General features: G+C 47.8%; 1 protein-coding gene and 1 pseudogene across 6 annotated transcripts in view; one reads left to right on the top strand and one right to left on the bottom strand.

The window, feature by feature from the left end:
* The window catches only part of Snph (syntaphilin), a 40,268-nt gene extending 16,260 nt beyond the window's left edge, over window positions 1–24,008 (bottom strand). For 2 of the 6 annotated variants that reach the window (XM_085833422.1, XM_085833421.1), the window contains exon 1: window positions 23,631–23,727. The gene's annotated coding sequence lies outside the window, so the exon portion shown is untranslated. Of the gene's footprint in view, window positions 1–23,630; window positions 23,738–23,938 lie in introns of those variants that run through there. The other 4 variants (XM_021156168.2, XM_029474631.2, XM_029474632.2 and 1 more) reach the window with 4 other exon arrangements.
* LOC147005760 (uncharacterized) lies at window positions 22,090–24,008 on the top strand (annotated as a pseudogene).
* Window positions 24,009–26,808: the final 2,800 nt, after the last annotated feature.

Below are 26,808 nucleotides of genomic sequence, written 5' to 3'. Positions count from 1 at the left end.
ACTTCCAAGGAATTCTTCCTGTGCCCTCTCTCTAACCTGAGTAGGACTGCTCCTACTGTTCTTATAAGCAAAGGAGAAGCTCTGTCCAGAGACCCCCGATCTTGCCTCTCCCAACTGTCTCTTCTTGCAGCCTAGGAACAGTGCAAGCAGTAGCCTGAGACCCTCAGGAGCTCTGAGCCACATCACACTGTCACTGGTGGTGATGTAGGGCCTGCCTCACATCTCTCCAGTCCAGCTTCCCCAAGCACTCATGGTAGCATCCTTTGTTCATGGGTTGCTTTGAGACCCAACCAAGGTAATAAGGGAGTGATAGGTAATCCTTTGGAAATCAGAATGCTTCTTTGTATTATTAACTCTTAAGGGCATCTGTCCTTCTTTATAGATACTCTGTACACCTATCAGAGAGTCTAATAAGGCATTAGCTGATTCTGAAGTTACAGGCACCCTCTTCCAGGCCAGCTGTCCAGGGACATTCACTAGGGCAACATCTGGCAGGCTTCCTACATAGGCAGGGAACAAACAGTAGGGGAATCCTGGGTCCACTCCTTCCAATCCTAGTTGCTCCAGGATAGACCTTCTGCAGACACTAGGGAAAGGTATGTGAACAGAGGGGTCATGGTGCCAACTTGAGCTTGGTAGCCAACCTAGCAAATGACTCCTGGCAGATGGAGGCCCCCCAGCAGCCCTGCATATGGCTTCCCCTGTGCTTCCTGACTGATAGAGCTGTCAAGCTCTGCAGCTCCTCTCCTGCCCCTCCTTCTCTTGAGCAGCACAGGAAGAGGATAATGGTGGCATGCCAGTCCCTGGTTTCTCTCTCCTCTTTGGGCCTTGGCTTTTAAGATCCTGGGTTCTCACCATTACTTATGCCAGCACCTATCCCCAATACCAGAAAGGGGCTAATGTGGTCTCAGAAGCAGAGGATGGAAAATGCCTTAGGGAGAATGTCACCATTTTATCCACAAAGAAACGAGAATTCGGCAAGAGCAGGTAACGTGTTTACAGTTACCCAGCAAGTGGGAGACAGTCTGGACTGGCAGCTGGATTCCAGCAAAAGGCCTTCTTCACCCATCCCTCCACCCATCCTCACTTAAAAGCAGGCCAAATTCAAGAAGGACAAAGGAGAGATTTTTCCAAAGGGGAAGCTTTAGGAGGAAAGCTGAGGGGTAAGACAAGGGTTCTACCAACTTTAAGGCAGGTCACACAAGACAAGAAGGTGAGACTGAGGCCCAGAGGAAAGGGGACCACTACGCTATGAGTACAGAGTGGTTTAATCCCAAGCTTCCACTGATGCGAACAGGATTTATGATCAGTCTCCAATGAGGAATAGGTTCATGCTTTGGGAAAAAGAAAGACATCCCTTAAGTGGGTGTTAAAGGAAGGATTTCTGCACAGGATTTGTTGCAGGGCTCCTTGGGATTGGCGCAGGGAGGAGCCAGAGAGAGAGGGTCGGGGAGGGAGAAAAAGGGTGGGGGTGGAGGAAAGGTAGTGCCAACCTTCAAGTGCTGTGTTTTGTTCGTGGGGCCTGTGTAACAGGGACCAAAGGGATATGCAGATGTGAGAAGCTCCGCCTGGGACCACAGCCCCTTTGCATGGAGACAGCCCTCCATCGGTTAGTGATCAGAGAGCCTCCACCAGCTGGGAAAGCCAAACCAGGACTGACATACAAAAGCAATCTTCCCGACACTCTAGTCCAGTGGCTCTCAACCTTCCTAAGGCTGCAATCCTTTAATATAGTTCCTCATGTTGTGATGACCCCCAAGCATAAAATTATTTTTGTTGCTACTTAATAAGTGTAAATTTGCTATTGTAATGAATCATAAGTATCTGATGTGCAGAATATCTGATATGTGACCCCTGTGAAAGCATCATTTGACACCCCAAAGGGGTTGCCACCCAGGGCTCAAGCTCACTGGTCACACTTTGTTAGCAGAAAAACCAAAGACGTGTGAAGCTCACAGTATGAGCAACAGCATCAAAAGTCATGACCCTGAAACATGGCCACCTTGTTCTGATCCCACCAGCATTCACGGTGTGCTGCTTCTACTGGGAGCCAAGTCACATCTGTGTTCTTGAGGCCTTCGAGCTAAGCACAGAAATGTGGCACAGCTCACCCAAGCGTGCCCTGTGTTGCCCACAAGCCATGCCCCTCACTGCAGCCTCCTCCTTCCTCCTCTGTGTTTGCTCTTTGAAGCTGCCAGCTGCCTTGCCTGCTTAGCAGCTGGTCCCCGTCTAGCTGATTGCTGGTGGCATTTCCCACATGGAGCTGAAACCCTTCACCTCCAGGAAGCTCCCTGGCTTTCCCCAAGGCCCAGCATCGCTCACGCTTGCTGGATGAGGGCCAGGCAGTAACAAACCCCTTTCCAGAAATGCCTTTCCAGAGAAGCTGTCTTGTCTCTTGATTTAGTCAAAACAAGCATTTTCAAGATGCTTTTTAAGTGGACAGTCTGCAAACACTAAGGCCCCACTGAGAAGTCTTTTGTCTCAGAAAGGTTTTACTCACAGAGAAACCAATTAACTTAACAGGAGCAGCATACTTCTGGGATCAAATGCACCTGGGTTGAGGTTCCTAATGCCAGTGGATCTAAGTCTCAGTTGCCTTTTCTGCAAATGGGGCTGATTACACTTGTAAATGGGTTAGCAATGACGAACAACATCAGCAATTATGCCCTGCTCCATGCTGCCAGAGCCCTGGCACAATGGACGCCTGTCTATTCTCTTATAACTATTTTTAAAATTGTTAATAATAATAATAACATGCATAAGTGCATTCATGTGTGTGTGCATGTGTGTGTGTGTCCATGGTCCAGTGTATACACATGTATGTAGAGGTCAGAGGTCAGCTTGAGTGCAACTCCTCAGGAGCCATCTTGTCTCTTGAGACAGAGTCTCTCTCGCTGGGATCATAGATTAGGTTAGGCTGGCCAATGAGGTTAGGCTAGGCTGGCCAATGAGCTGTTTCCAACTCTTCTGAGCTAGCCTTATAAGTGTGTGTCACCACACTGAGCTTTCCCAGAAGTTTCAAACTCCTGCTTCACAGCAAGCACTTTCAGGACTGAGCTATCTCCAAATCCAACTCCCTCCAAACATTTTTTCCACCTTGGCTCTAGTTGTGGGGAGTGGTGTGTGCAAAGAAAAAGTAAAAAAACAAAACAACACAACAACAAAAAAAACCCCACAAGCCACTAACTGTCTAGCAAACAATGGCACCTCAGGACACTGCCTCTTGGGTGTAAGACAGCACTCCAAGCTTAGCATTCCTGAAAGCACAACTCTCTCTCATCTTCCCTCAGAACTCTGTTTCTCAGAGGCTTTCCTGCTATTATCACCAACAGCAATCCCACTGCTTCAGCTGCACGAGGCTCTCTCTGACGTGCTTCAGGGGAGCTGTGGCGCCCTTCCTTCCCTGCTCAGCATATCCAGAATCTATCACCTGCCAGTGCCCATCCACGGTGTCAGCCACCACCAGCTGTCTCTGGATGCAGCAATCCTCTTAGCCCCTACAATCCCAGGGCAAGACAGGTCCCCTCAGAACAGGGACCGGATTGTGGCACCCCTTCAATGCCTCCCATCTAGGGAACTCTGGCTGATCTAAAGTCCTTTACATTCTTTTCTTTCCATCATCAACTGTCTTCATCCTCTGCTCCTGCTCCCCTCACCCACTCTACCTTCTCATGCTCTTCCACCTCAGGGCCTTTGCATGTGTCAATTCTACCTGGAAAGCTCCGCCCCCACACCTCTGTTCAGCACTCTCTCTTCCGCGAAGGTGTGTCTTCCTAAGGCACCTCATTTAATATGATACAAGCTCCCATGGCCCAGCATCCCTCTGCCCTCCCACACTTCACTGCTCTCTAGCATCCTCAGCAACCACTAACATACGTATACACTGATTTGTCTGTTATCATTATAAGCTCCAGGAAAGTATGGACGGGTGCCCATCTTGTTCTTGACTGTGTTCCCAAGCCTTAAGCTAGTACCTATGCTCTGCCCAGAGTCCGACACAGACTTGCTGAATGGTAAGTGTGTCTGCACTTGCTGGAGAGAATGAGAGCTTTTCAGCAATGGAGGCAGCACAGACTCTTCACCTGCATGGTCAGAGTTTCCTCTTGCTCAGTGCTTCAGGTAGTGTGTCATCTTTCTTTTAAAGCTGATTCTACTCCTTGGCAGAGACCTGAGCACAAAACTAACAGCTGGATCTCAAGGACAAGAATGAAAGCAGCCTTTCTAAAGGCTGCTGGTTTACCCACGAGGGATGCTCTACAATCAATGTCTCCATCCATCTCCCACCCTCTGCAGTAGGGGAACTGTCTAGAACTCAGACCTCTTTCCAGCTGCCCCTCCACATTATTTCTCTCCATCTTGTGAAGTCCCATTTGCTATACCAGAAACCCCAAAGCCTGACACCAGCTCTCAGAGGAAGACCAACAGCTAACATCTATGCTTGCTTTTCATTATTCACTGATTTTACACATGTAAAGTCACCTACTTGCTGATAATTATTTGTAGTCTCAAAATTAATAAAATTGTAATATCCAAAATTAATTTCAACTCTTTCCCAGTCATTCGCAGCCTGAGTGACACCAGTCATTCGCGGCCTGAGTGACAGTCTGCGTTACTAGATGCCATGTTCCCAGTTGACCACAAGGCAGCGTCTTAATTTTTCTAAAAAAGAGATTTATTTTATGTGAGTATTTTTGCCTACATGTATATCTGCACACCGTGCACATGGAGGCCAGAAGAGGGCCTTGGATACCCTGGAGCTGGAGTTACAGATGGTTGTGAGTTACCTTGTGAGTGTTGGGAATTGAATCTGATCCTCTGGAAGAACAGCCATTGCTCGTAACTACTGAGCCACTCCACCCCAACAAGGTGGCTTCTTGGTCAACCACATCTACGGTAAACACAGGAGCTAGTTGAGGTTGATGAGGAGCCAGATTTGCAACACTTCTGCTCATGACTTCCTGGTTGAAATGATTGCCCCAAGCTGTTAGATTAATTAGCTGATGTTTCTCTGTACAGGAGAGCTTCCTCACAAAGCCATACATTGCTCAGAAGCATTTTACCCAGGGATGAACCACAGAGCTGTTGGGTATGTGCCCTTGGATCGGAATCAACACGTATTAAATAAGATATATTCAGACAGAAACCCACATGAGGCAAGGTTATGCGTGGGTGAAGATGTGATGGAGGCTGGCAGAAACCTAACCCTGTGACTCCTTTAGGCACAATGGCTCAGGACTGTATAGTTTCTAGTTTGCTATAACTTTGTAAAATACAGTACAACAAATCTGACAGTCCAAACACAGCTGCTGTGGTTTAAAATACGCTTGGCCCAGGGAGTGGCACTATTTGAGGTGTGGCCTTGTTGAAGGAAGTGTATCACTGTGGGTGTGGGCTTTGAGACCCTCCTCCTGGCTGCCTGGAAGCCAGTCTTCTGCTAGCTTCCTTTGGAACAAGAGGTAGAACTCTCAGCTCCTCCAGTGCCATGCCTGCCTGCCATGCTTCCCACCATAATGATAATGGACTGAACCTCTGAACCTGTAAGCCAGCCCCAATGAAATGCTGTCTTTTATAAGAGTTCATGGTCATGGTGCCTGTTCACAGCAATAAAACCCTAAGACAACAGCTAATGTTTTTCCCACAGATGTACATATGATGGGTCTAGCTGTAGCTTGCATGTTCCAGGTTCGGTACAAAGCAACACCATTAGCACCAGCTCAGGGGTGCCTTGTGGTGCAAGAGCTCAGATGATAAGTCAGACGCCTGGGGATTCGAATCTCAGCCCAGGGCAGCAGTGTGCCCTCAGGCCAGTCCTCTCAGGGCCAATTTCCTTAACCATGCCTAAGGTACACTGCTGTTGTGTCAATAAAGATCAGTTCCTGTTAGAAACTCTTAGTACATGGAACATATCATAGCTGGGGCAGAACTTCCAGCAAGTGGCAAGCTAGCCTTTGAAGACTAAGTATTTGGCAGGAGAGAGCACTAGGGCCACACAGACCCAAACCCTTCCATTTTCTCCCCCTTAGCACGCTGGCTTTCCCACTCTTGCCTAGACCCTGCCATGCACTGGCTTTATCAATGACTGTCCATTAAGAGTCTGACCCAGAGCGCCAGAACCACAGGGTGTTCAGATACTGGCATCCACCGCAGATCCGAACCTACACAGCAAGCAGTGCCACGCCACAGGCCACTTTGCTCTGCCTTGCATCTATCTGTACATGGTGAACATTGATAAATTAAGAGACTTCCCATTAATTTGAAAATCCATATTTCTGGCTGTCTTAGTCAGGGTTTCTATTCCTGGACAAAACATCATGACCAAGAAACAAGTTGGGGAGGAAAGGGTTTATTCGGCTTATGCTTTCCACATTGCTGTTGATCACCAGAGGATGTCAGGACTGGAACTCAAGCAGGTCAGGAAGCAGGAACTGATGCAGAGGCCATGGAGGGATGCTCTTTACTGGCTTGCTTCCCCTGGCTTGCTCAGCCTGCTCTCTTATAGAACCCAAGACTACCAGCCCAGAGATGGTCCCACCCACAAGGGGACTTCCTCCCTAGATCACCTTTTGAGAAAATGCCTTACAGCTGGATCTCGTGGAGGCATTTCCCCAAATGAAGCTCCTTTCTTTGTGATAACCCCAGCCTGTGTCAAGTTGACACACAAAACCAGCCAGTACACTGGCCTATTTGAACAAATCAAAGAGCTTATGTCTCTGTGCACATCGTATTCTAGAATGGCAATGGAAGCTGAGGCTGTGAAGTGGCTCCTCCCAGGACTCTGACAAGAGCTCTCCTGCTTGGTCTGGTTGTTTTCTTAGCTGCCTGGCAGAGTAAGAGTTTCTGATCTCTTCTAGAGATATTATAAGGGCAGAAGATCTAGGCTTGGGGTATAGGGTGGCACTTGTCCAAGTCCCAAGGCCATCAGTGGTAAAGCTAGGATTTGAAGCCTACGCTTGTGGCAGAGGGCTGTGGTGCACAGTGGCCTAAGCCAGCCCGATAGTGTTCTTTTGGTTATTGCCAGATGTTGGTGAAAATGCTGGATGGGGCTAAAAGGGAAAGCCTGTTGGACAAGGCCACTGGGGCTGCAGAGGAAACAGAATGCACCTCTGACTGCAGCAGGCAAAACCTCTCTTCTTCCCTGCTGCTGGTGCACACGATCCCCACTCTGTAAAACAGTCCGCCCTTCACTGGTTCTGTTGGCGCTGGGCTCTGGTATATCCATCTAACCTGCCTTTCCTAAGAGCACACAAGACCTGTCACAGGGACTCTGGTTTGGTGGGAAGAGAAAGTGAACTGTCCTGGGTTAAGACTGAGCTAGGAATGTGCCTCTCAGCAAAGGACTGGATAGGAACCTCAGCTGCCCCTCCCTGCCAAGTAAAGCTCAACTGTGAAAATGTGTTTAGTGATGATGCCCGCCAGGAGCCACACCATTGCTTAGAGGACACATTTACAGACCAAAGCCCTGGGTAACATACCCGGAAGGTCCCATGGTACAACAGGCTTCCTTTCTTTGGACTGGGTCAATTTTTTTTTAAATTTTTTTTATTAACTAATTTATTTATTTCTTGTTTTTTTGGTTTTTTTTGTTTTTGTTTTTTGAGACAGGGTTTCTCTGTATAGCCCTGGCTGTCCTGGAATTCACTATGTAGACCATGCTGGCCTCAGACTCAGAGACCCACAGGATTCTGCCTCACAAGTACTGGGATTAAAGGCAAGTACACACGACCCCCTGACTAGCACACAGTAATTTTTGTTATTGGTTTTGCATGGTTCTAACCATAGTGTGTGGGGTGTGTGTGTGTATCTTCATATCTTTTAAATTTTTAACATGGTTTAGGAATTGTCCATATGGTGCAGTCTTTTATAAAATGTGTTTTCTGGGGGCTGGAGAAATGACTCATCAGCTAAAGTACGTGTTGTGCAAGTGTGAAGAGCTGTCGGGATCTCCAGAATCCGTGTAAGAGCTGCACACAGCAGTGTGAATCTCCTGTCCCTATGCTCTTAGTGAGAAGGGAAGAAGAGAGCTGCACACAGCAATGTGAATCCGCAGTCCGCATGCTCTTAGTGAGAAGGGAGGTAGAGACAGGAAAATCCCTGGAAGCTAGAAGGCCAATCAGCCTGGCACAAGCAGTTACACATGAAGGTGAGGGCTGACACACAGGGCTGTCCTCCACACAAGTGCTGGGGCATGGCTGTGCCTATACTCACACACGATCTTGCACCACGTACCCACACCCACGTTAACACAGACACTCATGCATACGCACAATGCTTTATGGCTTGCATAATCTTCCATCCCTGATCCATGATGGTTCACTTTCCCCTTCAGCTAAATACTAGTACGTTTTCATTACCAAAGCCAGTGCTATCTTTGTAGCTACTGTTCTGCATTTAGTGTTATTTCCTCATGATGGATCCCTGGGTGGATGCCAGGATCAAGGAGCCTGGATGTTCTGCCAGACAAACTGCTTTCTTGGAGGATCAGGTTGCCAGCTGACTCCTCCCACCCATAACATCTGCACAATGGCTGGATTTCCTGGGTGGTAAAGCCACTGTTCCTGACCAAAGGCTTAAAGGACAAAGTTAATCCCAGGCAAAAGAGCCATGCAATATAATTTTGCTGTCTGTTTTCCCTTGCAGCCAGTGTCTTCACACCCATGTGGCCAGAGGGAAGAGTGTTTCTGCAGGCGTTGGAAGGGAGCCCTTGAGTAGGGTTCTAAAAAATGCATTGGGGCCTCCTGTGAAGCGACTCTCCTAAGTGTGGGGTCAGCAGTTAATGTTCCAGAATGCTCTGGTGGCTGAGTACTGTAGCCACCTGCAGTAAGGACAGAGGGGTCGTAGAGGGCAAGGCTGGGCCAGGAGGTATATGTGTGTGTAGGAATACTAGCAGGTTCAACGTCAAGTCAGGTTTAATGCTGAAGGTCATGTTTAAATCACAGTAGGTGCCCTTGCACTAGAGGTGATGAAAAGGCTCTAGTGGAGCAGGTAAGAGACAGGTTAAGAGGGCCGTGGAGCTAAAATGAGAAGAAAGGGGAGGGGCCAGAATCAGAAGTGGCTTCAAGAGGAATTCAGAGGGTCAATCCTTCAGGGCCAGAAGAGATGGTCCATGAGGGACAGGGTTGGGGCAGGGGGAGAGCCACGATAATGCCTAGCCTCTGGGAGGCCACAAACACTAATCACTTTCTCCTAGGGTTCACACCTCCTTCTCTGGTATTAGTACAACCCTAATTTTGTTCAGGGAAGGCAACATCCCCAGCTCCAAGCATCTACATAGACAGCCCCAAGACTGGGTGCAAGTCACAGTAGCAGCTCCAGACTGTTAACTACAGGCAGCAACATTCTGGGCTTGAGGATCTGGCCAGCTGTTCATCTGCAAAGGCTGAGCAAGAAGGGACTCCATCCATGCCTTCAAAGGCAGGGAGTCTTCCCAGGTACCTGGAAATAGGGCTGACTTCAGAATCAAGATTTAGGAAACAACGGCTGGAGGAAGCTAAGCAGTGTACAGATGATCCAGGCATCCTGAGAGCCCCAACAATTTACTCTGGGCAGCAGAAAGGGGGCTCTGGAAAGTTCTTCTGTTCTCCTAGGGATAGAGCCTGGGCACTTATGTCTGCCATGCCCACACACCTCTCAGAGCTGTTGTGATATCACAATCTCACCCCCATGCCTCCTTCCCAGCTACCTCGACTGAGTTCATGTGGAGTCCCAGACTTGCTCATCAGTGGCCTCTAAAAAGCTCTTGGGAGCCTCTCAGGCTCCTAGTCTGCCAAGACCATTCAGGCAGGGAAGCCTGTGGAATGGCTCTACGTGAGGTCAAATCTACAGCTCCCACCCGTGACCCTGTTAACTATGCCCGCCCCCCCTTAGAGTATTGCACCACCCGTAGCTGGCTTCTGAGCCTAGACAATGTCACCACTCTGTGGAAGAGCTTCTGCAGAAGCATGAAAATGCTGTCCCTGTTCAAGAGAGCCAGAGCCTAGCAGAGAAGGCTGCCAGGCATCACCCTGTCTCACCCAGGGCCAAGCTCCACAGCCCTTTCTGAATGAGCACACGCCCCCACCCCCATTCCACCCAGCCACTTTAGGATTTCAATGACACAGACACACACTCCTCATCCTTGAGTGGAGGTGGACAGCAGGAGCACCCAGACCCCTGCCTCTCATCTAAATAAAGGCTCTGCTGTCACCATCTTATAGATGAAGGAGGCAGAACAGTGGCCAGACCCTCCTACAGTTGCAGGACTAATGGCACCAGGAACAGCTTGGAAAACCAGAGTCATGATTGAGCTCTGACTAAACTTCCATGGGGTCTTTGTTTGCACAGCGAGGTTCTAGTTACCTGTGTTCTATAGATAGCTCCAGATGCTGACTTGTAGGGACTGTCACGTGTGTTCAACTTGTGTCCCTGAGCTGCATCAGTCAGGCCCAGGACAGATATGAATATGACCCAACACAAAACAATTCTTAAAAATTCTTAAAAATATTCTGAGGTTTGGGACTTTTCTTTTGTAAATGCTTTGTGTACTTCTTGTGTATGAACCTTGCAGAACTAAAGAGCGAAAGGAAAACATTGTGCTGCTATGTCAAAAGCTTGCACACACCCATGAGATAGCAACGAGGAAGAACTGAATCCAGAAAATGTATGTATATGTATGTATTCACGTATGTATATATGTATGTGTGAGTGTGTGTGTGTGTGTGTGTGTGTGTGTGTTCCTGCAGGTCAGCATCTGGAATATCTATAGAACACAGGTACCTAGACATCACTGGACAAACAAAAACCCCATGGAAGCTTAGAGCTCATTTGTGTGTGTGTGTGTATGTGTGTGTGTGTGCACTCGCGTACATGCGCATACACACGTGTATACATACCATGAAACTCTCTAGGCCCTGGAGGGTAAACCACAGACTAAAACTCAATATTTGCAAAATGTAAGTATTTGACAAAGAACCTGAATCCAAAAATAAATAGCAAACTGCAACACTCAGTAAAATCAACAGCACCCCCTTTTTATGGGAAAAATAACCCATCAGAATAGACACCTCACCAAAACTGATACACGGGTTGCAAAACAGCATAGGAAATGGTCCCATCATTGGTCATTAGGAAAGGCAAATGAAAATGACGGTCATGGAGAAGCACCCTCCTTTCATAACAGCTAAACGTAAGACCAACCACTCCAAGTGTAGGAGAAGACATGGAGGAACCTGGATTCTTTCAGGATTCTCGTAAACCGGCATGGGACTGTGAACTGGGCGTGTCTTAGTTAATTGCTTGCATTAAATTAAGTGTATCAAATGAAATGTGCATTTAGTTACAGGAATAATGCCCAGTCCCATATGGCCTTGGTGGGGACAGAATGACACGGTTCCTGCCCCTGGGACAGGGCCAGCTGGCATGGTCCTCCATGAGTGTCTACAGCTGCTGTGTGTGAGACTTGTTTGTATAATAATGTATATATTTTCACATTCCTCTGAGGAATGTCCTTCCAGTTAACATTAATGATTCCCAGATAATCAGAGAGCAGGAGTCCAGGAGGCAAAGGTGTGGCTGGTGTCTCAGCAAAATGGTAAATGCTGGGACCTTCAGGGCAGCCCTTAAGGCTGTGGAAAAGAACTCTAAAAACATGAGTTCAAAAATATACAATTTTTCAACTATGCAAAAAAATAAGGATATGATATAAATTGTATGAGGGACTCATGAATCCAAAGGAACAGAGGCAGTTGTGCTATGATCCAACTTGTCAGAAAGATACTAAGGAAGTAGAGAAAGATATTTAGGGAGTGGTGATCAAAGTTGATTCCACCCAGCTAAGGTTTCTTGTTTATGTGTACAAAAGCAGACAAATTCCTGAGTTCAGGATCAGCCTGAGACAGAGCAAGGTAATTTCAGGATGGGTCCTAACCAGCTAGCTCAGCATCTGTGCTTAATAGAGGCAGGCAGATCTCTGAATTCTTTTGCAATGTTACAAGGGAAAGTGTGCTTGCTATTCCCTAAGAATTAAGGGGTTGGGGTCACAGGACGCTGATTCATGGAATAACCAAAAGGAAACCTGGAGTAAATGACTGGATTGTTATGCAAAATAAATGACTGGGCTTATGACCTGCAGGAGATGAGCTATCCAGAGAATTTTTTTTTTTAGAATAGCAAGAGAGAACTGATTGAAGAACTGGCACAAGCAGAACATAGCGAGAGAGAAACAGATGAGAGAGAAAGAAAGCAGAATAGAGAGAGAGCAGGCTGGAAAGCTCTCTCCAGCAGAGCATGGCTGCCAGCTTGGATCCACAATTTGACTTTGAGTCATTTGTTTTCCCCGCCCCTAGACACACACCCCCTCCCCCTTCCTCAGAACCCTTCTCCAAGCAGAGGCTGGTCTTTAAATAAAACCAAGAAAAAAGTGTGTGTTCATTAAAAGATTTGTGTAAAAATTTTCACAACAACCTTGTTTGTAGCAGAAAAAAAAAACCATAGAAAAAAACCCTACATAACCAACAAAATATGAATAAACAAACCAGTCATGGTTGGTCTTTTACTCATACAATGGAATACTACCTAGCAATAAAAAGAAACAGGCCATTCCTTTTCTTTTATAGTGTGCGTATGTGTGTCTGTGTCCATCCATGCATGTATGCCTGTATGTACACGTGTACCCGTGAATGTACTCCAACGTGGTGCACTTGTAGATACCAAAGGTCGATGTTCCATGTCTTTCCGTACCATTATCTACCTTATTTTTGAGATGGGGCCCTCTAACTGGATCTGGAACTGGCTATTTTGGCTATGCTTGCTGGTCAGAGAGTATTTGGAATCTACCTGTCTCTGTCTGCCTCCCCCCTATACTGGAATTACTAGTGTGTACAGCATCATCTGGATTTTCATGGGTTCTAGGGATCTCACTTCAGCTTCTTACAATTTCCAAGCAAGCACTTTGCCCACTGATCCATCTCCCCAGTACCCCAGAGATATCATATATTCATATATGCAATGTGACTCAGAATAATTTTACTGAATGAACAAAGCCACACCCTCCAAAAGGTTCACTTTAGAGTTACATTTGTAGAAATGTCTAAAAGCACCAGTGATGGGAAGCAGGTACATTGTTACCCAGGCAGAGGGGATAAAACTAGAGAGTAACAAGTTACAAAGAAGCAAGAGGAAACTTCTAGGGAAGAGGAGGGGATCTTATCTTAATTGTGAGAGTGGTTTACCAAAATGACCTAACAGTATATTTAAATATGTGCAGCTAGCTGCTTACTAAACTGTACTTCACTAGAGCCAGAAGTGGGAGAAAGGAGAGGGTGGGAGAAATGTAAGGAGGAGGAAGAGTGGCAGGCACGAGTCTTTCTTAGGAAGCTCTGTGTACACAGCACACACATACACTCACTCTGAGGGAGAAGCTGCCACATGGTCTCTGAGGTAACCAGAAAACTCTGGTGGCCGAATAGCTCAACTGCTAGAGATGCCGTGGCTGTTTGTCATCCTGTGTGCCACACTCACATCAGTTGACTGGGGATACTCTTGCCCCAGGAAACCTACCGGAGCAGCCATGATGCATCCTTCCCAAATCTAACAGAAACACATGCCCCAACCGCCCCATCTGGGTTCCTTTCCCAAGCTCCATCACCGCTCTTCTTGGCTGGGATTTGATAACCACTTCAAAGCCTTCAATTAGCTCACGACTGTAACAGAATTCTGCCTTTTATCACTGCTAAATAGACATCCAAGCTGAACCCCAACTGACTTCTAATAATTGACTCATGGGAGTCAAGTATTCATGGGATCCCAGAAGTGCAGAGCAGGAAAGGACGTGAGGCTCCAAAGCCCACCATTCAGAGTGATTGACAGTGAGTGACAGTCTCTGAGGGACATTTCTCTAGGTGACTGCCCTGTTCTGCAAGCACCTGGCCTGTTTAAACCCCTGTGGGGAGGAGAAAGCAAGTGAACAGACATAAGAAAGCAAGAGTCACAGACTTTTACCCGGAACTTACTGTGCATCTACTGTGGGCGGAACCCTAAAGTGGCACAAATGGGGGTTCCTAATTCAGTTTAATTTCACTCCAATTTGCTCCTCTGAGTCTAAGTTTAATTACACTGACCAGTTAAGGTAACAAGGCCAGACAAATAACATGACTTGTTCACAGCAGAAGCTAAAAGGGTTAACCAGGACACCCTATTTGTGTTCTTCATGGCTGACCACTCAGAGAGTCTGAAGAAAGGCCCAATGTAGCCTTAACCTGAGCCCTGCTCTTGATGGAACAGCTGACTTTTGGGATCCTTCCAATGCCTACCTCCTCTCAGTACTAAGGGAGGGGCCAATCTCCCCTTAGTCTTGGAGTTCCACAGAGGAACACATTTTTCTTGGAGGTAGCAAGGGGCCGTCTCACCTCTGACCACACAGAGCCTAGCATGATGGCTAAGAGCCCAGGTTCTAAGGAGGAGCTGTGGGGGGTTCAGACAAGGATTCCTAAAAAGACAGCACTTGAGCTGGGCCTTGAACACCTGAAGATACCAACCAGGAAGAAAGTTACATAAATGAGGAACTGGGTGAGTGGAATAATCGAGAGAGGGAGGGGGAGGGGGAGTACTGAGCAGAGACTGCCAATCTGGAACACATCAAATCCTAGGTCGCTTCGGGACTTTTCTGAAGTCACACACCGTCAAGAGTCCTTCGGAGCTCTTAGCTAGCCCTGGTCATGAGCTTCCTTTGAAAAGCCCAGGTGAGAGCTGAGGCGTGAAGAATGGATGTGCACAAGTCTCCTCTGAGAACAGAATGAGGGAGAGAAAGATCAAAAGCGAAGGGGAGGTGAGAACCGGGGTTCTGGAATCAGATGTCCGGTGATCCAGCATCCCTTTAGATCATAATGCTGTCCCTGAGGGGTCTGTAATGTCCCACATTACTAGGCCAGCATGGGCAGTAGTGTTCTTTGTCACTTGGGGCTTTAAGAAGGGGAGAGGGGCTAATGCCTGGGGAAGAAGTTGACTGGGAATCAACTTTGGGGGACTACCTGCTGCACTCTGGGCCTTTTTCACACAGGCTCTCAGGAGAGCATCCCATCTGCTCTCTGGAAGGAACAATCGGTCCTTCTCTGGTAGCTGAGAACATGGCTAAGGATGTTCACACGATGTGGCTCAACCCCAGGCTAACAAATAGCAGACCTGGAAGAAAGTCAGACTTGACTCTGAAGCCAGTGCTTATCATGAACAGTGAGGAGGTCCAGCAGACCCACAGCCGCCTCAGAGAACTAGTGGGAGGCTTCTCTCCGCAGGCTCAGGCCCCCAAAGGTGAGGGAGGTGTCCTTTGTCACATGACCGTGTCTCACTGTGGAGGTGACGTTCCGCAAGCTTCGCTCACACTTAGCTCAGTATCCAAAGTCTGCCACTTCCAAAAGGGAAGGTGGTGTGTGTGTGTGTGTGTGTGTGTGTGTGTGTGTGTGTGTGTGTGTACAGGGAAGAGAGGGATGTGTGGGGTTCTGAGGAGTGGCACCAAATTGGTTTCCCTGTGAGGCTTTGGGGGCAGATGTAGGGTTTCCAGTGCCTCCATTGCTAGAGAGGACAGGGATGTGCCCTTTGCTGGGAGCCTCAGACCTAACACCAAGCTGGGGTCCATCTGTTTTACAGTCCTTTTCCTCTCCCCTCCCTCAGCCCGTACTCTGCCGGAATTTTGGGTCCTCCTCCTTGAAGGCCTTCCTTGAAATACCAGCTTCCAGCTATTCTTTCCCCTGGGAACATGAGTGGTGCCTCCCGCTTGCATCACTGTGCCCTGTCCTAGAATTCCAGACTCTCTGCACTGCAGGATGAGTCAGGCTCAGCTGCAGACATCATCTTGGGAGCTCCTTCTAGGACATCCTGGCCTATGTGATTAGCCCTGATGCCAGAGGCTAGCTCTGAAGTTTATCTTTTTTACCCCCTGTAGATTTCTTTTTATCTCTTAGTAATCTAGAGCTGTGTACAGGTTCTCTCAGAGGTCAGAGGTGTTGGATCCCCTGGAAATAGTTACAGGTAGTTGTGAGCCTCCAGATGTGGGTGTTGGGAACCCATCTCAGGCCCTCTTTGGAAGAACAGCACCCGCTCTTAACTGCTGAGTCTTCTCTCCATCCCCAAACATGCCATCTTACTGCTAGTTGCTTATTATCCTCACCTCAACGGTGAGAATGGGCTCTGGTCTGTGCCAGAATTTGCCTCCCTTGGCAAGTACTGATCTAGGCTCTGCCTTCAATGCTATGCAGACTGTCTCCTATGACGTTGAATACCTGCAGAGGATTCCCCTGCAAAGTGCTATCTTATCTCTACACTAGAGGATGTCCTGACCCCTGCCATGTTGAGCATAAAACTTTGGGCCAACTCTCTCTAGAAGTCCCAGCTTTGTAACTGTGACAGTGTGCTTACCCATGCGGTAGCCCATGTGGCCATCAAATGAATAGCTATCCAGAGGTACTGAGACAGAGAACACTGCCTCGATGCCAAAACCATGTGGGTTCTGCTACATGGCAGCTACATAATCTTGGGCAAACTGCTTCCCCTCTCTGAGCCTTGGTGCTTTCCCCTATAAAGTGTGGATCACCTACGATGAAGGGCTTCAGTTGGTATTCTTTTGGGAGGCAGGGACTGAAAGTGGGATCCAGCTATGGTCTAGTAAACACACACACGTCTCCACCTCTGATCCGCGCCCCTGAGCCCTAAGATTCCTTAGTTGTTTCTTTCCTCTAGCCAGTCTGTACTTTGCCTTTCACCTGGGTTTGCCAAATCTCCCAGACCAACTGCAACATGGCTGCATATCCAGAGCACATATCTGTTAGTTGCATTTCTATGTAGCAGGCTCTGTATAGCATCCACCTACCCACCCACCTATCCATCCAATTACCCACTTTTCTACTCACCTATTCATCCATCCACCCATTCATCCACCCATCCATCCAACCACCCATTCATCCATCCATCCACCCACCCACCCATCTACCCACCATCCATCTATCCACCCATCTACCCATCCATCCACTCATCCACCCAGGCATCCAATTCAGCCATCCATCCATCCATCCACCCACCCAGCCATCCATCCAATTCAGCCATCCATCCATCTATCTATCCAGCCATCTATCCAATTCAGCCATCCATCCATGCATCCATCCATCCACCCATCCATCCCATCCAGCCAGACTGGAGAGCTCCCCAAGGAGAGGGACCACACCTTGGGCCTGAGACAGACACTCAGGAGAATGGACATAAATGAATAGTTGTATCCTTGCCTCCCCTGACATGTCCAGAATAGTCTTATCATATTAGGTTGCTTGATGAATATTTGATTAACTGGGGCCGCAAGAATGCAACTATTATCAGTGGCTTTCATCTGAATCTTGGAAGGCCCTAAAACCATACGCCTGGGTTTCCTCCTGCTAAGTATAAGCTCCTCCAAGGCCCTTCTTTTAGAACACTCTAGGCTTCCTCTGCAACCAGAGTCCACTTTCCCCGAGTGGCCACGTGACAGAGCAGCACACAGAATGCCTGCTGGCTAGCCAGGTCATATTCCACTCAAGCAGATGGCAGCAGGACCTCAGCTTCCAAAGACAGAAACTGCTTCATCAGGGGTCTTTCCTCAGGTCTCCAAGTGGTTGGGTCAGGCTTCATAGGCCACACTATAAGACCCCCTACTAAAGCTGCCAACTAAGCTTCAGGAGCCCCCATGGTAGGAAGCCTGGTTAGGGCCAGTTTCAAGTGGATACAGAGGTACCAGAAGCCTCCGTCCCCAGGCAGTCCTGACGGTGCTGTTGAAAGTAAGGAGCCTCAAGCAGGGCCTTGGAAATCACAGAGGCAGAGCCTTGAGTGCATGCTGCCAAAGCAAGGCAACTTCCCAGCTTTGCGGAATGGGCCTTCCCTAGTATAAGCCTGCCTTCCCGAACTATTTGCATTCCCCAGAGACCAGCTAGCAACTGCTGAGCACTGTGGGCCTCACATTGAGAATCTTCATCAGAGGTCACCAACGACCTAACAGACAGAGCTCAGTAAGTGCGCTGGAAAGATTACCTTGCTGGTCACATCTTTAACATTGAGCACCATCATAACAGTGCTCCAGATTTCTGCCTCGCAGGTAGACCCTCTAATAACCTCTGCAGACAGAGAGCATTATTGCCATTTCAGAGACAAGGAAACAGACTCAGGAAATGAGATGAGGATTAAAATCCAAGCAGCCCGACTTGGGCCAACAACACAAAGACACTTGCCTGAGACCAACTAAGGCAAATATGGCTAATGAGTTAGGGCTTTTAAATGTGTTATTTATGGGGGCTAGAGAGATGGCTCAGTGGTCAAGAGCTTTGGTTGCTTTTGCAGAGGACCCATGTCTGAGTTCCTGAATCTACATGGTGGCTCACAACCATTTGTAACTCCAGTTTCAGGGGATCTAATGCTCTCTTCTGGCTTCTGTGGACACCAGGCATGTACCACAGTGCAGACACACATGCAGAGAAAATAGCCATACAAAAATGAAATAATTATAAAATGTACTTTCTTTACCATCACCATGACCACACCATCATCACCATCATCACCATCATCATCTGTGGTGCTAAAGAGGGATTCCATGGATTTGTGCACAGTGGGCAAGTGCTCCACTCTGAGCTACATCTCCAGGCTACAGTGAGGTTTTTAAAAAGCAAAACATACTCAGGTTGAGCGGTGTCTTTCTGGTACTAGAGCCTGCGAGGTGTTCAGAGGATCGTCTCTTACAATATGATAGTAAACAGAACTCTGAGTATCATCTGAAATGTCCTTATCTGGCAAAATAAAAAGCTGGCCAAGCTAGGCTAGACTCCCAAAGGTGCAGACTTTTGTGAACACAAGTCTAAGTAGCCAGCCTGTCCCCGTATGACAGCAGGCTCCTCCTGACCCAAACCCAAACACACAGGAATCTATCTATCTATATCTGGAGCATTCTATCTTTCAAGAGGTGGCTTTGAATGGAGCCATTCCCCAACATTATCCCTCAAGCAAATCCACAGAGCATTTGTTCCTGCCTCTTGTTACATTATCTGAGTCTTCCTCAAGTTACAGTACTTGGTCCCTATCCACCCCACCTCCCCCCATCCCTGCCCCAAAGTGGTCACAGAAGAAAACAGTTGTGAAGTCCTTAGCTCATCAGAGCTTGAAGGGCCCTTGTCCATCTCCACCTCTGACTGCTTCTCTCTGTCTCTCTGTCTCTCTCTCTCTCTCTCTGTCTCTCTCTCTCTGTCTCTCTCTCTCTCTCTCTCTCTCTCTCTCTCTCTCTCTCTCTCTCTCTCTCTCTGTGTTTGTTTGTGTGTGTGTGTGTGTGTGTGTGTGTGTGTGTGTGTGTGAGACAGGCTTTCTCTGTGTTTACCAGGCTGGCCTTGAACCCAGAGATCCACCTACCACTGCCTCCCAAGTGCTGGGATTAAAAGCATATACCACCATTGCCTGGCTAACCTCTGACTCTTACTCTGCAGGTATGGAGAAGAGGTCTGACCTTAGGCCTGGCATCGGGCGGCCAGCAGGGTACAGGCAGGGTCTCAGCCTTAGATTCCTAATGCTGGCTCTTTCCACTGTATCAGGCTGCCTCCTAGACACTTCTTTAGGATTGGCTCAGCATCTCAATTCAGAGGACAGTGCTGGGCATGTGACAAACACTTCATAAATATCCCATCCATTAAGAGATGTAGAGCAGCCTGGGAACACAGACTTCCCTCTGCAAAGACTCTTGGCTCAGTGTCACCAGCACTGAGCACCAGCTGCCCACCCCTAGGGCCTGGGTGGCCTAGACACAGAAAGAGCCCACATGACTCAGAAATGTGTGTTCTTATTGGATGGTTCTGGCTCCTGCCCTTTTGAGAAATCTTGAACAATGACTCAACTTCTCAAGGTAAGTGGTTCTTCCCCATGTATGAGACACTGAGAACTGTCTGAAGGGAAGGCTTTGAGTCTTCCGATAGTCACAGACATTACATAGAGTGTCTTCCAGGTACACAAGACAGACTGTAACAACAGAAAAGTCACACTTCTTCCAAGTGTGGTGGCATGCACCTATAATCCCAGCATGTAGGAGGGAGAAGCAAGATGGTTCTGAGCTCGGGGCCAGCTTGAGACCCTATCTCACAAAAACAAAACCAAACTTAGCAGATCCTGCTTCTAGAAGCCTCTAAGGACAGGAAAGAGTCTGACCCACTTGGGACAACTGTATAATTCAACTGAACACTGTTACAGAGTGATCGTAGGTGATCCTTCAGACTCTTGCTACCTTCTAGCTGCTGGGGAAGAAGGCCCCTAACACAGGCCTCTAACACTGCTGGGACCGGAAAGAATCTTACTATCACTAACTTAACATAGGATTTAAAGATGCTAATGACATCAGTTTTCTAGGTCTTGATTCTCCTTCTCTTTCTCTGTCCCCAGATTATAATGTTTATCAGTATCCCTCCTAAACATCTTTTCATACCTGCATACTAGGCTTCCTGAAACTCAGGATTGGCTCTAGCTCTTTCCCATAACCATGCACTTGGCCCAGAGCCTAGCTAATGAATGATAACAAACACTGAGCCCTGTTCAAAAGGACCGAGAATCCCTCTACCCTGTGCTGGAATAGGGTCACATTTAGACTCAGAGCCAAACAGCACATTCAGTCTGTTTGAGCGCTGGGGACACTGTCTCTCAGAGGGAGACTGGCTTACCCAAGGTGACCCAGTCTAAGGGAGGGCTCAAACTAAAAACAGTTCCTTGACTCCCAAGCCGATGTGTCCTCAGCTCCATACTTGCCAGGTTCTATATTATTTTAGTTGTCCAGTGCTGGGCAACACTCTCAGCCTGTCTGTCTGGCATCCTCACTGCAAAATGGGTAAAATGATGTATGGAGCCTACACATTTGGATGGTCTGAGCAGTAAATAATTGAAACCATGTTGGGCTATTGCACAGGGAGCATCCATAAGGCACATTTGTCATGGCTGTCACTCAGACCCAGCCGATCTCCTTGAGAAAGGGGAACCCTCCATCCGTCAGCTACACAGAGCTCACGGCAAATGCTCTGCAGCCCTGACTCACACACTCCTCTCAGTTCAGCCCAGCATGTCCTCTGCAGCAGTCATCCTGGGGAGATGCCTGATCTGCCCTCATGATCCTTCATAGCTTTCCTGGCTCTGAACTCCATGCCTGTGTGCAAGGGCACACGCACGCATGCCACACGCATGCTATAGCAGGGGGTATGTGAAAGAGACAAGGCTTCCGAGCCGCACAGACCACCACTTCTGCCTGGGCATCCCTAGGCATGTCCTGTATCTCTCCAAGCTCCTGCTCCTCCCTTTCTGGCAGAGACAATAAGGATCCCCTACAGCACTCTGGCATTCCATAACTGATATTAGGAATAATAGATAGTCATCCATTTATTTTTATTTTTAAAAGTCCTCTTAACGAAATTTCAGAACCAGGAGCTCAGGGATCATCTCGTCCACTCTTCTCAGTATACAGATGGAGGTGAACAAATGCTATAAAAAAATCAAGTCCAAGGTCACACAGTGAGGTGGCACTTGGACGGAGTCTGGGACCTGGGTCTTCTAACCTTCTACTGCTTTCTGTATTAGCCTGGTTAGCTCTCCTGTGCATCTTTCCCTCCCTCACACAGTGATGGTTGGAATCACTCTTCCCAATTCTCTCCAATCGCGAGTATATTGCATGAATAATTAGTAGTAATCTCAATATATACTAATCTGAGTATTAGTAACCTCCATATAATGGCAACCCACACCGGTGCAGCATCTGACCTTTGAAAGCCAACTCACCACAGTTTGTTTTTCCCCCAATATAGCTTGTTTGGAGGGATAATCTTCTCAAATGTACTTAACTCAACACTTATTAAGCACCTACTTTATGCCTTGTCATGGGCCAGAGGCTGGAGAGACAGAAGCAAAGACTGGGCCTCTGCCAGAGGGAGCTCACAGTCCAGCAGGGATTTAGGACAGAAGGGATGGGAGGGGGCATCCCACTCTTTTGACCTAACTGGTGCTGCGGCAAAAACTCCACCCCACACTGTTGGGAGCCTCCTTTATGTTGCTGGAATAAACTAGAGCTAGAAAGGACGGCTGGTCAGTCGGCTGAAAATGACAAGAAGGAAGGAAACAGAGAATAGGAAATGTGGGCCCCAGAACTTGACTCTCTTGCTTCGGTCTCAGAAGAGATTATGCCAGGGAAGGCAAAGATTGAGATCTGTGAGCCTGGCTCCTGCTCTCTGCCAGCATGTGCTTCTGTTCCCATGGGATGCCACCTATGGATGACAGGGTCTTCCAAGCTCATGGCTGGATTATACATGACTGCAGGCGACTGTCATTTGCTAGAACTGTCTTAGCTCTTGCGATGGAAATGTTCTCATCTTCTGGTTGCTCTGGAAGAGTCTGGTGGGGCAAACATGAACTCCTCTCTCTCTTAATTTGCCTTCAAATTCTGAATCCTTGAAAACCTACTGTGTGTGTCAAGCCATTATCTCAAGAGCTTTTGTATGAATCTCATCTCACCCTTAGAACTCTGAGGCTGGTACCATCTCCCAGGTTCACAAGTGAGGGATTTAAGGCTGGGGGAAGGAAAGTTACTTGTCAGGGCAGGGATATTACCATCGCATCCTCTGATGCTTCCAGTGTTGTGAGACCCAGAAGGTCAACACTTCACTCAAGAAGTCCAGAGTCAAAAGAGAATAGCCAAGGGGACCTCAATTATTTCAAGGTCCTAACCTTAAATGGTTTTAATGGACAAGTCTCCAGAGTTCTTGAAGCCACACTCAAGTGATATATTAAAATTGTACGGATCATCTAGCCCAGCCTCTGAACTGAACAGACAAGCAAACAGATACCCACACCCCAAAAAATAATAAGATGGCTACTTGGAGCCAACCAGCAAGTTAAGGCCCAGAACCTTAGGCTATCTCACTTCCTTACACCCCTCGACTTGCAGAGACCAGCATTTTCTGGGAAACTCCTCCAGCCCACCCAAGTCTGTACCCACAGTTGGGCAGAGAAGGCCAAGGCAACAAGCAGCATGTGACCAGCCTCCCCACCCCTGCAGCTATGAAGCAAGGGAATGTGGGGAGTTTAGAGGCTGGCAGGTGTTGCAAGCCGTCTGGCTCCCTGCTAGGGAGTGGAAAGAGAAAACAACAGATACCCTGGAAGCTCCAGGGAGACTGAGGCAAATTTCCCACTCTAGGGATCATGGGAAATTCTGCCAGATCTACTGCAAGGCTCTGATGTTTATCAGTGGGCAAGATAGGAAGGCAGTCACAGGCACTTGACCTTGCGGTGGGTGTGCTGTGCGGTTCCAAAGAGAAGCTCACATGTTTGCAGAATGTCAGAAGAGAAAAACAAACAAGAAGGGCGAGGGGTTAGTTCCCTAAAACCCATCTACTAGATGTCAAAGACCTTGGGCGTCTTCCCTACTGAAAACAGCATCCTCTAATTAATTAGTAAATTTCTCGCTAGGGAGAGGGGTGCTTACGAGGATGTGGGGGAATGGAGGGAGGCTAGGGATGAGTCACATTAATCCCCTCGTCGCCTGGTACCCCTGCGGGGATCGCACCGCAAGCGGTCTCAAACTGGCCCCGGCGGCCGCGGAGACACGGAGGCCCCCTCCCGCTCTGCCTTGGCCTCCTCACCTGGGTCCACTCGCCCTCCGCAGTCCCGCCGGCTCGCACGACTCCCGCGCCGCTTGGCGCAGCGCCTCTGCAGTCGCTGCAGCAGCCGCCTGGCGGTGATCAGCAACCTGCGGCGGTGGGGAAGAGAGAGACAGGGGCGGGTGAGCGCCGGTGGCCGCAGCCCGCAAGCTCGGAGGACACGCTGCCCGCCGCGGGCTAGGGCAGCTCCTGTGCTTGGCCGGCGCCCCGCACCCCCGCAGTTGCACTCCTGGGTGCGGCGGGTGAGGCTGGGCGGTGGGCCCGGAGGTCCCCGGGGTCCTTGTCATCACCTGCGAAGGCTTCCATGGTTTGGGCTGCCCCTAGGAGGGCAGCCGGATTGCTCTCCCGAGCCCCAGCTGAAGGTGGCTAGCGGGTGCTTGCTGGGGCTGGGGCTGCGGGGAGGGAGAGGTGGAGGGCGGGGAAGGAGAGGTGGATGGAGGGGGATGAGCCAGTCGGCAGCTCGCCGGCAGCTGCGTAAGCCTCCCGTCTTCACTTTCCTTCTTAAAGAGATAGTTGGTTTCGCTGAGAGCCCTGGAGCCAAGACATCAACAAGCATGTATGGGGTCCTTTATTACCTCCAACTAGCTGTTGCGCAGAGGTGGGGGATGGGAGGACTTCAAAGGGTATCTATCCCTTCAGCTTCTGGGCCTCAGTATCTAGCCCCTTGGCACACTTTAAGTAGTAGTATTATCTGGACGCCTTTAGAAACATTTTTGACCCCCTAAACCAATTTGTGAATGACAGGAGTTATTTAATGTAAACAGCTTTTGCCTTAAAAAAAAAAATCTTAAAAACCCAAAGGTATTTAAGAAATGTTATCCTGTGCAGAATTAAAACAGTAAGCTGGAAAGATGGGCAGTATAAAGCGAAATCATCCTTATTGTGGGTTTGTCTCCTGCCTTTTACCTAACATCAAAGGGCTCAAGGGACCACAAAGTCCATGAAGCTGGATTTCTAGCGCTCCCATTACTGGCCGCCATAAGTTAACTTGCTGGCCTGGTTTCTTGCCTGCCCCACTGGGTGCAGTAGGAAGGGGCTCCCTTCTTGAAGCAGCCCTTTCTGATCAGCTGGGTCTTTGCTCACTGCCTTCTGGGAAGTTTTCACCTTGCTGTCTTGCTCTTATTCTACCTCAACTCAACTCGCTGGTGTCCTCTCACATGACTTTGCCCGCCACTCATTTTGCTCTTTTGCTCTCAAATTCTTCCTTGCTGAGCCTCTACCCCCAGCTAGAGGGTAGTCCATGGGTTTGGAACAACCGAGACTTCCAGTTTGCTCCTTGGACTCCCCAAAGTCTCTGCTCAGACACTGCTATCTCAGGGAGGTCGTCTGCCATTGTCAACTTGACTGAATTTACAGTCACCTCAGAAACATGTTTGAATATGTCTGTGAGGATGTTTGCAAAGAGATTTCCCTAAGGAAAGAAGAAAGGCCCACTTTGGACGTGGGCTAGGGCCCAGACTGGATAGGATGAAAAGAGAAAACTCATTGCGTAGGAACATTCATCTCTTTGCTTCCTGACTGAGGACACAATGCGACCATAAGCTTTCTGCCATGTTTCCTCTGACATGATAAACTATATTTCCCTCAAACTACAGCCAAAATAAATCCTTCCCTTTTAAAGTTTCCTTCTGTCAGAGATTTGGTCAAGGTCCTGAGAAAAGTAATAGACTTTTCCCAGTCAACCTACAGAGCGCACCGACTTCCTCTTCCTTCAGTCGCTTGTTCTTGCTGTATGTACACATAAGCATGTGTTTGTGTGGGCGTAGGTGTGTACACCGGAGGTTGTATGTGTGTGTGTGGGTGTGTGTGTGTGCACACCGGAGGTTGTGTGGGTGGGTGGGTATATGTATGTACACCAGAGGTCCTTTTTAAAACCACTCTCCACTTTAGTTTTTGAGACAAGGTCTCTCAATGAACCTGGCTGGAGCTCACTCCCTGATTCAGTTACACTAGTGCGACCCTGTCTGGCTTTTTCACATGGGTGTTTAGATTCCCATGCTCACTGGAAGGCACTGGAGTGGCTGAGCCACCTCCCCAGTGATGCCCTCCCTCATGCATTTATGTCTGAGTTTTGCTGTATTTAATTATCTGTAATTGAAAAAAGACAGTTAGTTAGTACCTGTGATCATCTGATTATCTCCCTTAGAATGTACACATTGTGAGGGAAAGAACATTTTCCTCTTGCTATATCTCTAGTGCCTAGGACTGAAACTAGCACATGGAAGATGATCAATAAATGTTGGCCTGGACTGAAAGCAAAGATGAACTTGGTGCCTCTACTCTCTATCCAAGCTGAGTTTTCCAACAGAATTAGCAAAGCAACTTCATTAATTTATATTAAGACTCTGCACTATTGGCCTGCTATTTCAAAAGTAGCTTTGTAAATAGTCATAAACCTACCAAAAAAAGCATTGTTTTAATTTTTTTCCTATTTCTTATGAGTGAAATCTTTTTCTATAGTGCATTTTTACTAAATCTACCAGGGTTTCTTTCTTTCTTTTCTATTTTTTAAAGCAGTAAATGGCTACGGGGGGGGCATTTGTTACACTTTCTCTCTATTAAATCTCTAGTTAAATTTAATTCTCTTGCCAAAGGACCATCATTATATTATATACATTATGCAGAAATATAAAAAGAGCAGTGGTAGCAAGAACAGTACACTGGAATTGAAAAGGTCATGGGAGATTAAAAAAAAAAAAAAAGACAGGACAAACAATAACAACAACAAAACCCCTTATTACACCAGAGAACTAGTGATGGCATACTTTACCTGTCTTAATTAAACAAGTAACTTCTTCTTACTTAAATCAAAACAAAACAATACCATGTAATCATTGCATGTTTATGGGGAGAAAATTTCTAAGACTGTGATCTATCTCCATATTGTCTTCCTGGTTTTTTTTTCCCTTGTTATTTAAAAGACTACATTTCCCAGAAGTCTCCACTAACAATGTCCCCAAAGCAAGAGAGCTCTTCCACCCACACTACTCCCATCTGGAATGGTGTCAGCCAGTAAAGAATTCTCCTGAGCCTCAGAAAGCAGGTGATTGAGAAGAGAATCAGTGTTTAGGAATAAGGGAAATTGCAACAAATGAGGGTTACAAACATAAAACAAGATAAAATTATTCCAAAGAAATCAGTAATTTTGTTTTGCACTAAT

Source organism: Mus caroli, unplaced genomic scaffold (assembly GCF_978045245.1).
Source record: "Mus caroli unplaced genomic scaffold, Mus_caroli_1 scaffold_2, whole genome shotgun sequence".
NCBI lineage: Eukaryota > Metazoa > Chordata > Mammalia > Rodentia > Muridae > Mus > Mus caroli.
This window is presented reverse-complemented; position numbering and strand designations above follow the sequence as displayed.